The 14,591-nt window shown below is 46.0% G+C and overlaps 1 long non-coding RNA gene across 1 annotated transcript; it reads right to left on the bottom strand.

Moving 5' to 3' along the window:
• Positions 1 to 2,618: 2,618 nt before the first annotated feature.
• On the bottom strand, positions 2,619 to 4,465 carry LOC135287664 (uncharacterized). Its single transcript, XR_010351224.1, has 3 exons — positions 3,790 to 4,465; positions 3,519 to 3,602; positions 2,619 to 2,871 (listed from the first exon to the last, which is right to left on the bottom strand). It is a non-coding gene; the product is annotated as an uncharacterized LOC135287664 (long non-coding RNA).
• Between the last annotated feature and the right edge of the window lie 10,126 nt (positions 4,466 to 14,591).

The following is a 14,591-nucleotide window of genomic DNA, read 5'->3' as shown; positions in this document are numbered from 1 at the left end:
TACAACAAACAACTCCCCATTCTTTCCCCAAAACCAATAGGACCAAACTTATAACAGCATGTGTTAGAGACAGTCTGGAGTTCGCTCCCTTTGCCTCACGACCGTCTCAAGGACAGACATGGGGAGCCTGAGGACCTTGATAGGAATTGTGGGCTGCCAGTGGTGGATGAAGGCCAAATAATCCTGAGGCCCCTGAGCAGAGTTCTGGCCTGCCAAGCGATTGTTCACAGCTGTGTCTACAATGCCTGCTTCTGGCAGGGCCTGCCAAGGAGGCGACTCGCCCTATACACTGGCACCTGTTTGGTGACAATAGCTTGAGCATTTCCCCACCTCTTGGCCTGGTGGGACTTTTCTGGGGTAACCTTTGGTGGTCCCTCCCCTCACAGAAGAGCCATCCTCTGCTTTCCAACCACCGTGACAGACAGACTGAGATGGGAGAAGCCTCTCTCTCAAGGACTGAGACATGAAATCTCTCTATGGAGAAGCTCCCCCCTGCCAAGGACTGAGACTGAAACCCCTAACACGGGGGAGGTGTGTGGGGGAGCCGACCTGACCAAAAGTGAGATGTTTGCCTGCAGGTGTGGCCATTGAACCAAGAAGACAATGGTTCTCACCTACTGCTGAGAACACAGACTGGCTGTACCTTCTTTTCCCCTCAGTGATCAATGGACTTCTTTATTGGATCTGTTCCCCCTCAGTGATTTCAAGACCTGTTGCCTCCTTAGGAATGGACTATACTAGAACCTTGAGGTAACCAGGTGTTTTGAGATTCTTCCTCACATGACAAAAGGGATGTATTAGCCAGACCATGAGGATTTTGTCTCTCTGTTGGTAGCAATATTCTGCCTCCTCTCTCTCTCTCTCTCTCTCTCTCTCTCTATCCTTTATCTCTTTTCTAATCCTTCTATAGCATTTGCTGTGGGCACTCAATAAAAGGTACATTTCTGTTGATGAATACTGAAATCCCCTTGGTGTTGTTTGTGCACTCTGAGATCAGTTAATGAACCATCACGAGCCCCGCTTGTATGAGCGGATGGTGACAGCGTGTCACTGCAGCCCCGTGTGCCTTGGCAGCCCTTGGGAATTGTATGGGACACAGAGCATGCCCACTGTCTGCATTTTCCGTAAACCCCGGGCATTTCCCAGTCTCCATGGGATGTTCCCTGTGGCACAGTGAGGTTACAGGGCTATGGGCAGAGAAGAAACCTGAAAGGCTTTCCTGGAGAAATGTCCTGGTCTTTCCAGCACCACTGGAGGCTATTTCCTCTTGTCCAAGCCTTTCCCTTGCTAGTAAAGACAGAGAAAATGGAGCTAAGTTAATCTTTCTGTAACTTGTTGTTTGGAACTTCTTCAGCACACTAACTCAATGTTGTATTAATGCTGTCTTTGCAATCCTGGATTGAAACTTCACAGGGATTTCTAGATGAATGATAGAAGTAAGATGATGACATAATCTATTAAAATCAACTATGCCTGAAAGGACTCCAGTTCTTTCTGAGGGAGATTGACATAATTGTGTATACCCCCATGATGTGAAGACTGCGGCATGAATTCCATGGTTAGAGATGAACAGCTCCTCATGTTTTGAGAGTGCTGGAGGATGTTTAGATTTGTAAGAACTTTATTCTTTTTTATACTCTAAGGACTGGCAGAAATCTGCTGGGATTATAGTCTGACAACATTCTGATTTCTCTTAATGGTGTTTTAAAGATCTGCAAAAGTTATGGCAAAATGCTTCTATTTCTAACCTCACCTTCCAGTTTTTCTATGTGGAGTGAGTTGTGGTAGATCATAGTTTGAATGCTCAGTATGTGAAGGAATGAAATCCTTTTGCTCTCACTGAAGGTTCACTGAAGAGATTCCTGTTAGAGCTGATCCAGCAGTTCTGTAGAGCATTTCAAAATGACTGCATGGGACATAAAACTGTCTATAAATTTAGAAGCAATATTTCTATATTGACAGAGGCCCTTATGTTTTCCAAGTAATTCCTAAAGAAATGTAAGTCATGGTTTGTGAAGATTTTAGAAAGATTTTCTGGAATTTAGATGGAGTCATGGGGTGAGATGCCCATCCATGCACTCTGAATGCATTTATCAAGCCCAAAAAAGAAAGCCATTGTAGAATGGAGTTCAAACAGCCCCCACTGGAGGGCGGCGCTGGCTGCCAGAATCACTGTCAGTGCTTGTGAACCCCGAGGGTTTCTGCAGCCCGGGCTTTGCAAAGCCTGGGGCTGACAGATGCAGGCAGATGCCCCACATGCTTAGACCTCAGAGATAAGAATTGCTTTTCTTCCACTTCAGGAGGAACTTCCTTGGGAGTCTTGTCTTTGTTCACAGCAGTATCCAAAAGATTCTTGGGAAATGTGGCTGTGTGAGTCGCCACAGGCAGGCAGCTGGAGCAACCACAAAACCAAGAGGAACTTTATTTCAGTACGGCGCTAAGCTGTTCCTACATCATGAAATGATGTAGAAAAGGGAGATGTTCTTTCCTGTCATCACAATGATTTTGGGATACCATCCTCCTCTCCACAGTTTTATTTTAATGGCTGACACCAATCCCATCTCTTCTTTCGCCAGATAGAAATGCATTACACTCAAAAACCACAAAGCTTTGCAAAAGTAACCAAAAGAACATAGAACTATATTTAAAACAAATCAAAACAAATTGAAAAAAGCAGGTGTTTTGCATTGAACAGTAAATAGAACTGTTGGTAAGGTTTTGATGGAATAGAGAACTTGGAACTATTTACATCCTGGAGACCCAGTTAAGGCACTTGGTTCCAGTCTGGGTCACTGTAAATTCTGACTCATTCCATGGATGAGGTCAGTCCGGCTCTTGGTCCCCTCACTTGGCTTTGTTCAGCAGCAAACTCTGGAATAAAAGGAGCAAGAGAGAAAACATTTGGTTGCATTCATCCAACAGGCACACCTGGCAGAACACAATCAATGACTGGAGTGACTTTACTACAAGAGGACCTGCAAGACTTTTTGACTTTCAGCAGCTGCCTCTTTCTGCAGAGGATTTTTACAGCCTGCCAGCCACTCAGCTAGCCCCATCGTGTTTATTTTCTTTTGCAAGTCTGCCAGCAGATCACGGCAATGCATCCCTTTGCCCAGAGGGGCCCACAAACCTTGGTGTTTTATGGAAAATGACACTGCCAAGGCCCCATGGGATGGCAGGTTACAGCTTTTCAGTATTCCCCACTGCTTGTACCACAGGACAATGCAACATTTGTAATGATTAAAGTGTACAATCAAAAACGGATCAGCAGCTCTAGGAATTCCTTCTGGCCAATACTGATCCAAGGCCCAGCAAGGAGTCAAAATTCAAGTGCTGTTCAGCTGTAGCCAGGAGACTCAGCAAGTGCTTCCCTGAGAGGGCAGCTCTGCCCCATCCCTCCCTCTCGCTTTGCTCCCAAAAGAAGTGCTCATGAGGAAGCAGAGGCCAGGGTGGCTGCAGGGCCAGCCCTGGCTGCTGTCTTCAGAAACTACAGGCAGGGCTGCAAAACAAACACTTACTGTCCTAACTTCAGGTGTTCTTGTCTTGGCTTCATGTGGCACAGAAGTCACTGGAAAAGGATTCTTCTCATCCCCTGCAGATCCCTGAAAAACCACCGAGAGAAAGCTGCTCAGAGAGAGATGCCTAAAGCAATTGCAAAGCCAGGCTTTCCTAAATTTCCAGAGAAAATGTTCATTTCTCCCATGCATAGTCTATGCACCGGGCTCTCCCCCTCTTGCCTTCTTTCCCAGCAATCCCTCCTCTAATTGAAATGCCACCTTGGCTTCTCACCTGGCAGCTCACAATGCTTTGCACCATTCAACTTTTCCCAAGCACAGAGAAATTCAGCAGCAGATTTTCTTGCTCAATGGCTGGGAGTGCAGTGAGGGCTGGAAGCAGGAAAATGATCAGGAAAAAGCAAGCAGTTAGAAGGCAGCTAATGCACTGTGCACAGTCTGGCCTAAAACAGAACACTGACACATGCTCCCTCACCCCCAAACATCATAGGCCCCATACCCCGAGCCATCATTAAACAGACAAATTTTTTATAAACAGCCAGTAAATTCTAATTTTTTAACCCATAAATGCAGCAATTTTCTCCGAATGATATACAACCTAAGGCCCAGATTGCAGTCCTTTTCTTTTTATAAACACACTCCTTTTTGTACACACACTCATTTTAGTTGCAGCTGCCTACAGTCAGAAATGGTCACTTATCTGAGAGGATGTTTCTGCAGTGCATCACACAGCATGCCTGGGTTGCAAGAATACTCCCACCAGCCCTCCTGGATACCAATGGTGATGGCCTGGGTTTGCTCCTCGGGGTCTTCCTCCACTTTCCTGTGCTTGGCAAAGAATCCATCCTGCTTCCTGGCAGGGTTATCCACGGCAGGCAGCTCCAGGTTGTCAGTCGCAGCTCTGGGTCTCTTTTGGGTCCTCATGGTCAAATTTGGTGCACGTTGTGCAGCAGTCATGGCTGGCAGTGGTGGCAGCAACACATTTGCCCTCTCAGTTTGGAATGAGTCTTCTGATGCTCTGGACAAGAGAAGCAAATTCATGACTCTGATGTACATAGAATGTAGGCATTTCTTAAAAGCTTGGATACATCCTGCCATTCATGGTGTTGTTTCAGCAATACAACAATTTCAAAGACGAGAGACTTCAAGTAAAAGGCAGTTTGAATTGGCAGAGACTTTCACATTCAGTAACACAGTGGCCTAGCACATCTCTGATCATCTGAAATCAGGGGGTCCATGGAATTCTGGCAACAAGAAGCAGCACCAAGTAGCTCTCAACCTTGTTTCACCACTGCTCATTTGCACCATTTGTAGTCAGCTTTGCAAAGTTTCCAAGAACACACCAAGCAGAAAATCCCAGCTCATGGATTGCAGCATCAGAAGAGCAGGAAATGAAGTTAAACGCAGTGAGAAGGCTCAGGTGTAAGGCTGCACTTCTTGCCTGACCCTGCTGTGCATGGCACAGTCCTCTCACCTCTTTCAGCAGCCACTTTTCCCGTGCTTTGGTCCCTACTCACTGCAGACGTGCTCCCCAGCTGCTCTGCCTTGGCTCAGCTGATGCTGCACCAAGGACCATTTGACACAGAGCACAGCACCATCCCCGACCTGCTCCAGAGCCCTCTCTGCCCAAAACTACCTCCCACCCTTGCCACTCCAAAGGCCAGCACATGACTAAGACAGCTGCTCATTTTCCCTGAGGAAAAGGGAGGAAGGAATTCCAGAATCAAAGCTTTTCCATTCCTAATGCCATTGGAACAGCCCTTCTCCCAGCCAATCACCAGCCCCGACACCTCTGTGCTTTCAGAGAATGTCAGAAGGGAAAGGCTCCCTTCCCTGACCCACCTACACCTTCAGAGCTGCTTTCTGCACTGGGTGCTGCTGTGGGAATTCTTAAAATCACAGAGTTTTGGGAAAGCTACAAAAAGCAAACCTCAGAGACAATAAAACTACAATGAGAGCTAAGCAATGGCCCTAAGATTTATCAACAGAAAAATTATAGAAGAAGTGGAAAACTAAGACAAATCAAACAATGCTCTGTATATTAACACTTGTCCCTAAGCTACAGAGAAGTATATCTAACAAGATATTAAGAAGTTCTAAGCTTAATTATAGAGCTCTGTGCATTGTCCTTTAAAGCTTTCAAACAAGTATTATACACAAAAGAAGCAAACATATTTTTAACAAAAAATACATGTACTTATAGCAGCTAGATAGAACAACTTTCAAGATGCTTTTCCTTTGCGTGATGAGTCAAAAAAACTTTTAAAGTAAGTTGTAACATTAAGTTCTTTGTCTACTACCAAAAATGTAAACTACTAACATTTTCTCATTGTCATAAATATGCAACAAGAGTAATGCTAAAAAATAAATAATTTAAGACATGCTCCACATCAATCCCATCCCATTCATCATTTCTACATAAAGCCCCAACCAACAGCAGCTTCCAGCATGCAAAGGCCAACCTGCAGCAGCTGAAGTTGCAGAAGGCACACCATGTTAGAAGCAAACTCTGGAGTGTCTGGACAGGAGATCCAGTTCTTCATGCTACTCTTCTGAAGAGAGACTTAGATTTACACATCTTTCTTACATCCCATCACTGCATACTCACTTCAGTTGATTGGAGCCTTTGTTGGCTGAAAGCTGAAAGTATTTGGTTGGGAATGTTTTGTCTCATTCCTTTTTCTTCCTGGGAGTGTCCCCTTTGTCTTCCCTCTAGTCGGAAGAATAAAAAAGGGAAAAAAATTGACTCAGGTCTTAAAATTCACCTAAAGTACAGACCAAACCAGCTCACTTTGATAGATTCTGCCTGAAAACATTAAAAATAACACACTGGAAGTCCCTTGAGAAGAGAAGCATCATGGCTCCACTGCCAACCTATGAAGGGGAAACTCCACATGGGTTTTTCAAGAACCATCTTGCTCATTGTCCAAACCCACTTGCCCTGGCCCCTCTCACCTTCTTCTTTCCAGGGGACTCCTCAGGACTCCTCATGGCTCTCCTCTTCAAGTCTGCCTTTCTTGAAGGCAAGAACAACTTCTTCTCCCCAGGAGGCAAGGGCACTTTCTCCCTGTGCCATTCCCCATGCCTGTGGTCACTGGGGATGAGGGCATCACATTCCTGAGCATGTCTCAGGAGCCTGGCTTCCAAAAAGCCTTTGGCCTTGGCCTGCTGGGAGCCCTTGTCCTTTCTCTCCTCAGAGGGCTTGTGAAGTGCCGGCTGCAGGGCTTTTTTAGTGATGGAGTTTAGCTCCTCTGTTTTCTTGACTCGGGGCTGGTGCTTGCAAGACTGGTCTCTGACCTCCAAAGGACCAGGCTCACTCTCCAGTTTCAGGACTTTTTTCCATTTGTCATGCCCTAGGGGCTTGCTGGGCCTTTTGATACCCACTGTCTTCCTGGGCAAGGCCTCCTTGGTGTGCACAAGAGGCTTCAGAGAGCTGTGTGTGCTCGTAACGTGAGACTCCTGCTGAGCCTGAGTCACTTGGCCAGAGGTCTTGTGAAAATGCTTGGTGGTTTGGCCAGAGGTCTTGTGAGTGTCCTCGGCCACTTGGCCACAGCTCTTGGGAGGAGGCTCCCTTGCCTTGGAGTGGTGCTGGCAGGAAGTGCTGCTGATGCCCTGCTCCTGCTTTGCACCCTCCTCACGTCCATTCCCACGGGCAATTTCCCTGGGACCCTCTCTTGGCATCAATCCTTGCTTTCTCTGGGTCACCAGGTTGTCAAGGCGCCACTTTTTAGCAGTTGATGGCTCAGGCTGCCAACAAAAGAGAAAAGAAGGATTCAAGACTGGTGCCTTTTGTGACTCTTTCTGTCCTAGCACAGCTCAACAGAGCCCAGGGACTCTTGCCCAGAGGTCATCAAGTCTGGCCTTTGGCCTGTGAAGAAATGACTCTAAACTAACCGGCAACAAACTTGCTCCTTGAGCACCACGCATGGATATGTGAGGAATACAAAACCATAAACCAGTCAGTGGCAAATACCTAAGCCTTCATTGCAGTGAGAGGGGTCTTACACATCAGTATTTCCAGGGCAAATCTGGCAGAATTTGGTAACAGAGTACAACATCTTCTTCCTTCCTAAGACATGACACTGCAGTGGGCAAGGGGCTGTGGAAGCAGCCTCTCCATGGTCCCTGAATTCACCTCACACACTGGCAGGTCCAGCACCCTTGGAAGGTTGTCCTCCTCACTGTCACTGCAGCTGATCTCTCTGTCACAGACTGAGGAGCTGTGGCACTCCCTGGTGCTCCCTGACTCCGAGCTGCTGGGCTGTGCTGCTGCCACCCTCTTGTGCTGGGACTGGAGAGCTCTGCAAGGCCACCAGGAGACAAAATTAGGAAGCAGCAGGGGGGAAGCATTCCATTCCACGATTCCATTCCACTCTATTTCTATTCCACTGACACGGAAGCATTCAAACCTAAAACTGAACCCTGTGTTTGGGCACTGAGAGCAGAGGGGAGAAGGCCAGAGGAATACATTGCCTTACTCAAAATACAAAGTACCAGAATGAAAAAATGCTTGCAAATTATCAAATCTCAAACTCACACCCATTCAGACAAACACACAATTCCCATAGCTTATAGAAATTTTATCTTCATCCCACTCTGCAGCTAGCTATATTATCAGCATATAAAGTGAGGTTCTTAAAAAGTCCATGTGAAATACTATATTTCTTTGAGTTTCTTTTGAAATAAAAGAACTACAACACATTTTTGAAAACCTCTACTTGGGCAATTGAAGAAAGTTTTACAACAAAGGAACTTGAAAATGTCATCAGTAGATCTACACAGTTTAGGTAGCTGTAGCATTACTTGTCCTGCCAGGCACCAAACCATAGCCAGGAATGATCCGATTCAGCTGGTATCCCTTGGCATTTATCTCAGCCTCAGCATTATCAGTAGGTTGACGAGTACCAAGTGGGACAAGATGTTAAGCACCACAGATTAAAAGAAGACAAAAACTTCAGTCTGGTACACAAAGTCTTAAGAGGTTTTTTCTTCTCTTTTGTTATGTTTTGCTTTTTATCACAGCCAGTGTAGTCATGACATGGTTTAGTGCACTTGGAATTGCTGGATTAACAATAGGACTTGATGACCTTCAAGTGCTTTTCAAACCTTAACCATTTAGTGAGTCCATCATACAATAACATTTTTGCTGTTGGTCAAAATTCCCTGCAATCAAGTTTGCTGAGAAAAATTTACTAATAATCCAATTTGTTGTGCATTCCAAGTTCTTCAAAGTAACTGCCCAGCAGAGATGAGAACATAGCCTGGTTACTTACAATGCTCGTGGCTGAGAACTGGGCAATGTTTCTGAAGCTGTGCCAGCCTGCTCTGGAAAGCAGAAATGAAAACATTGCATTTATATGCCTCCCTCAGAGCGTATATTATCCTGTGGTCTCTCAGCACCAGATTAGACAGTCACTTTCTTCTAGGGAGGGCTTTGCCACCAAGATTGTTCATCACTCCAGACGGGTCAATATTGCTTGTCCTCTGCTGAACTGCTGCCTTGAGCTCAAGGTAATGAATGGTCAGAGTTTCCTAAGCCATTCCTAAATCCATCCCTGTTCAGCAAAGCAGAGGAAATCACCCTGCTTCATCAGTAGGAGCACTTGATGGTCTCTGCTACAGAGAACACACAAAATTACCTGACAGCACACAAAGAACTGTGTTTACTTTGCACGTCTACTTACTCTGCTTCTGTGCTGCAGATCCATCAGGATGGGATTCCTAGAATAAAAGGACAAAGGAGCTTAACGTGGAGTTAAACAGCACATCTACTGACATCAAAACTGTGTTAATGGCACCTTATGGGCATGTGCATTTTTGAAGAAATCTTTTGAAAACACTCTAAGAGCTGCCAAAGAGCTGAGCTGAATTTCTGCTCAGCAGAAAGATCTCTTGTCATTTCTCAGAAGGCCTGGCATAAATGGGCTGGGTCACCTTTGTTGCCAATGGAAGTTTGGAAGTCCCTGCTCTTGGAGGCGTCTGGAGATGGGACAGGAGAGCTGGCAGTGAGCTGCTCATTTCCTGGCAAGAGAGGGAGAGAAGCAGCTCTCAAAATGGATTTTGCCCCCACCCAGTTTGTTAATGTATGTGAAACATTAGCAAACACGGAGATCATCTATTTAAGAGCACTTACCCTGAAAATTTCTTCAACTGATGGCACATCAGAGGGCTTCTTTGCCTGAAACAAGAACGAGGGAAACAGCAGGAGTTTGTTTGGGTTTGTTACTAATTGGCAGGAACTCAGCAAACCTTTGCTTACCAACAGCTCCATAAATGTATTGCAGATGTGTAAGAGTAAGAATGAAAAAGGCTGATCTAAAGGAGAGTTAACAACAGAGACCAGGCATGGACAGAGCTGAACCCAGCAATGTCAACTCCTCTTACTCTTCCTGCTCTGAGATGTGTGTCTTCCCTTTGCAATCTGGCAATCAGGGGGCACTGCTTCCATCTCTAAACTACTGCTCCTCCTCCTACTGCTCTTTATTACTATTACTAATTTTTGAAATTATTATAATTGTTTTAGTTATTATTATTATCATTATCATCATCATCATCATCACTACCATATCCTTATTATCTGTAATTTTAAAATAAAGTATGTTTTTGTAATATGTCCCTTTATGAAACTGCATTTTTCCTAAGTTGCTGTTGAAGCAGTTGATCCTTGCCTGCAAAGGCACAGGCTGCATGTAAGACTTGTGCATAAAGCCCCAGTAGTTTAAAAAACACTAAAGCAGTTAGAAATAATAATTGCCAATTCTTCTAAGACAGTTCACAAGAGACAAGAATATTTGTCATTTAGACATATAAAATCAGAGTCTTTCTTTTACTGAAATTAACAAAAAAACAAACCAAAACCACCTGGGTATAATGCAGCCCCACACAAGGTACAGCTTCTGCTGGGTTTCTAACTCTCAACACTGTTTATGGTCAGGGAACTCAGGCAGGTCTCCAGGCAGGCTCCTTCTGCAAGACTGGACTTCTGCTCAGCAGCAAGATCTCTTGTCATTTATTGGAAGCCCCGTAAAAAGTGGGCTGGGTTACCTTTGCCTGCACAGGAAATTTGGAAGTCTCTGTTCTCTCAGGTGACTGAAGGGATGGCAGGAGAGGGGACAGGGGGCTGCACATTTCCTGCAAAGAGAGGCAGAGAAGCAGCTCTCAGGACACAGAGGGAGTTTCACCCTTCCCAGAGTCAGAGGGATCCACCTCCCCATGGATCTGTACAGGCTTTCCCATGGAGATCTGCTACTGAAGAGTACCCACCTTCAATATTCCTTCAATGGACTGCACAGCAGTGTGCACCATGGGCTGGAACAAGAAAGAGGGAAGCACTGTCAGTTTGTTTGGGGATTTTCCTCATTGATAGCAAACAAGCATGCACTCAGTCAACATTTCCTGACCAGCAGCTCTAAAAATGTCATGCAAGTCCATCCATCATGAAATGCTAGTAAGGAATAACAGTTTCGTCTGAAGGGCACTGAGGAAAAGAGACCAGGCACAGCAAGAGCTGAAACCACCAGTCACCTCCTGCATGATCAAGGTCTGGCTTCCCTGGCAGTCAGGAATCACCCTTTCCGTTGCTGACTTGTTATTCATCTTATTAAGAAAGTATGTTTCTGCAGCGTCCTCCCTTTATTGAATATAATTTCCTTTACCTAGTATTGTAGCAGCTAAGCTCTGCCTGCAAAGGCATAGGCTGCCTCTGCAAGTGAAAGAGTTGAACAAAAAGTTTCATTAGTTAAGAAAAGCCAGTCAGAAATTATAATTTCTAGTTCCAGAGAAATTCCCAGTTCAGTTCTAGAGAAAGAGTATTCTTTGTCATTCACCCAAATAATATGAGACTCATTTTTCTGAAATAAACAACAAAACAAAAAAACCCCAACCAAACAAACCCCAAAAACGAAATGACCTTGATTGAAATGCAACCCTTGTAAGGTGCAGTTGGTGCTTGGCTTCCAGTTCAGAACACTGTTCCTGTTCAGGTAACTCGGGCTGGCTCCAGGCTGGCTCCTCCTGCCAAGATTGAGCTTTTGCTTGGCAAAGCACTTGACCATCATCACTTGGCCGCCTGCAAAGGCATCCCACTACTTCTTACACACAGCACTTGAACACAGAAAAGGGTTCAGCCTTTAAGGCACAGGAGCTTTTCTGAAGGATTAAAGCAGAGACCACAAACTTCACACTAAGCCCAGCTCATGGACCAGCTCTGCAAGGTTGCTTTGATTCTGGTGAGCATTTCTGGCACAAGAAAAGCACGCACACATGGAGCTCATGCAAGATAGAGCAGACTACTCGTCTGTTTTCAGCCAGCTTCAAGGGAGAAATCTTCCTATTTCCTGAGAATAGCAGTGACTTTAAGTTGTCCTCAAATTCTGCTTCTCGCCTCCAGACTTTGCAAACTGCAGAGGAACACAGCTTGAATTGCCCTTTTTATTGTTTAGTTGGGATTGTTTTGACTCTCCTTTTTCAACGCACTCCACGGAAGATGTCATATTCCTGTTCCTTTCTGCACACTGACACTCCCTAATTCTTGGCCCTGCTATGAAGCCTCTGACACATCCCAGTCTGTCAGTGCAGGAATACCAGGCTCCCGCTGGGGCTGAGGGGCTCCTAAAGACATGAACAAGGAGGTTGGCTTTACAAACAGCTTTGTTCATGTGCTGGGAGAAGAGGTGAAACCTGGCACTGGAGCACAAGAGATACATCTGAGCTTCATTGATGCACTATTTTCAAGGCTTCTCACAGCTCCTTTGGAAAGATGCCTTCAAGAGACTGGGGTGATGTAGGAAGCGAAGGTTCTGCTTTGGGCAAGAGGAGAAAGAGCTGTTCAGTGTCTCTGTGAAGGCAAAGTGAGTCCCTGCATGGTTATCCCCTGTGGATTAAGTCACCCTGCACTGCATTCTGCTTGTCTGTTCCAGCTGGAAGCCTCAAGGTTTCAGTGCTGCCAGGAAAAGAAGCCATCAAGAAGGAATTCCCAGCTGCAGGTGACATGTGCCTTAGACACTGAATGAGCCAAACTCCTGGCCTGGAGGAAATGGCTTTCCTAAGGGATGTGCCAGGAAAAATCCTATTTGGCGTGTGGCTGTTCAGTATAACTGAGGCCAAAGACTTTAATTCCAGTGGATTTCATAGCAGGAAGAGGGAAGAACAGCAGAGTTTCTTCTGCTCTAGACCTCTTCACTGTCAGGTTCCCTGCAGGGCACAAGTCTCCCCACAGCTCTTGTTTCACCCACAACAGCAGGGAGGGGTGACCTTTCATCCCAAGACCCCCTTGATCAGCCTTGCCAAGATCCTTTCTCTGGCTGAATCTTTCTCCTCCATGCAGCACAGCTCACGGGATATTTCCTGAGAGCCAAGGAGCCCAGCCCTGTTGCCCAATCACCTCTCCCATGTTGAACATCCAGCACACAGGCCATAGATGCAGGGCTGCAGCCTCACTGTTTCTTCCTCCTCCTCCCTCTCCAGGCTTCAGCACTGCAGGGCTGTATGATCAAAGACAGGTTCATCTTTCCGAGGAAGTCAAAGGAAGGAAATAAGATATCAACAGGACTGAAACAAGCAGAAAATGAAAGATGGGACTTTTCCCTTACAGAGCCATTGTCCAAAACAACCATGAAGAGAAACCAGTGACTCAGGGGCCAAAGTCAGAGATCCCTGCTGCAGAGGAGGATCATTCAGCATATTCACTCCAAGTTTCATCTCTCAGCTCCTAAATGGACTCCTCCTGGAGTGAAAGCTCCAGAAGGGCTAGACAATGATGCCAAAGGACAAGTGGGAACACTGCCAGGTTTAGCACCCGAAGTCCAGGAAAGGTTTATAAAGGAGAAAATCTAGAAAGGAAGCAGAGGGCAAGAAATGTCTGATGCTGCTGCAGAGGTCTCAAGGGGACACCTGAAGAGTGACAGTATTTAAGGTCTCCTGTCCTGACTGCCCGCAGACAGCAGAGAGGGTGAGGCAAGGGCCTGTGGGAGCAGCCTCTACATTTGATTTGCATTCACCTCAGGTGCTGGTGCTCTTGGAAGTGCAGACACTGAGGAGCTGTGGCACTCCCTGGTGCTCCCTGACTCCGAGCTGCTGGGCTGTGCTGCTGCCACCCTCTTGTGCTGGGACTGGAGAGCTCTGCAAGGCCACCAGGAGACAAAATTAGGAAGCAGAAGGGGGCAAGGTTACTTACTTATTCCATTGACATGGCAGCATTCAAAACTAAAACTGAGCCCTGTGTTTGGCCACTCAGAGCAGAGGGATGAAGGCCAGAGGAATACATCGCCATGCTCCAAAAATAAAGCATATATGAAAAACCACTCTGGGAATAATAAAACCTCCAACACCCACCCAGCCAGACAAGAATGTAAACAGATTTCACTGCTACATTGTGAAGCTGCATTCAGCCAACTCAAGTTGATAAAACCTACCAAAACGGCCCAGTGCCTTTCTGAAAGCCCCAACCCCCAAAAGAAACACTTCCAATAGAGGGTAACAAATTTCAGGATGGATTCTTGGTCAATACAAAACCAGAGGACCTACAGACACACTGGGGGTCAGGAGGAGAATAGAATGGAGCACCAGGGGAAATACAAGTCTGGTTCACAGGCCAACTCCAGCATGCCTGGATTGTTCATTTCTAATGGCACCCTTCCTGAAACCCTCACAAGAATGAAACCAACTTTCAACAGCAGCCCTGAGCAGCATCAAACCGAAGGCTGCAGCTTCAAGGGAAACCAGGAAGCCCTTCCCTCTCCCCCTCAAATGAAAAGTGGTTTGTTTGTTCTAGAGGGTAGTATGGGGACACAACTGTACCTTGGAGGAGCCAGTGAAGAAGATGGCTTTTCCACAACCTGTTTTGGTCACAAAAACAGAGAGGAGAGGAGGAGGCAAGGTTAGCTGAGAGAACTAAGCCCAGTGCAACAAGTGGGGATGATTTCAAGGCATGTCTGTGTGCCTGGCGTAGGCACCACCTAAAAGCCACTTGGTCAGCAGCACTCTCAGCACTCCCACTTCTGGCTAACACTCTCAGATAATGCTTGTGCTGACAATCAAGATAAAATGGGCTTTGTGCTTCCACACAAATTACATGCT

The sequence above is a fragment of the Passer domesticus genome, chromosome 30 (assembly GCF_036417665.1).
Source record: "Passer domesticus isolate bPasDom1 chromosome 30, bPasDom1.hap1, whole genome shotgun sequence".
NCBI classification, from domain to species: Eukaryota; Metazoa; Chordata; class Aves; order Passeriformes; family Passeridae; genus Passer; species Passer domesticus.
This window is presented reverse-complemented; position numbering and strand designations above follow the sequence as displayed.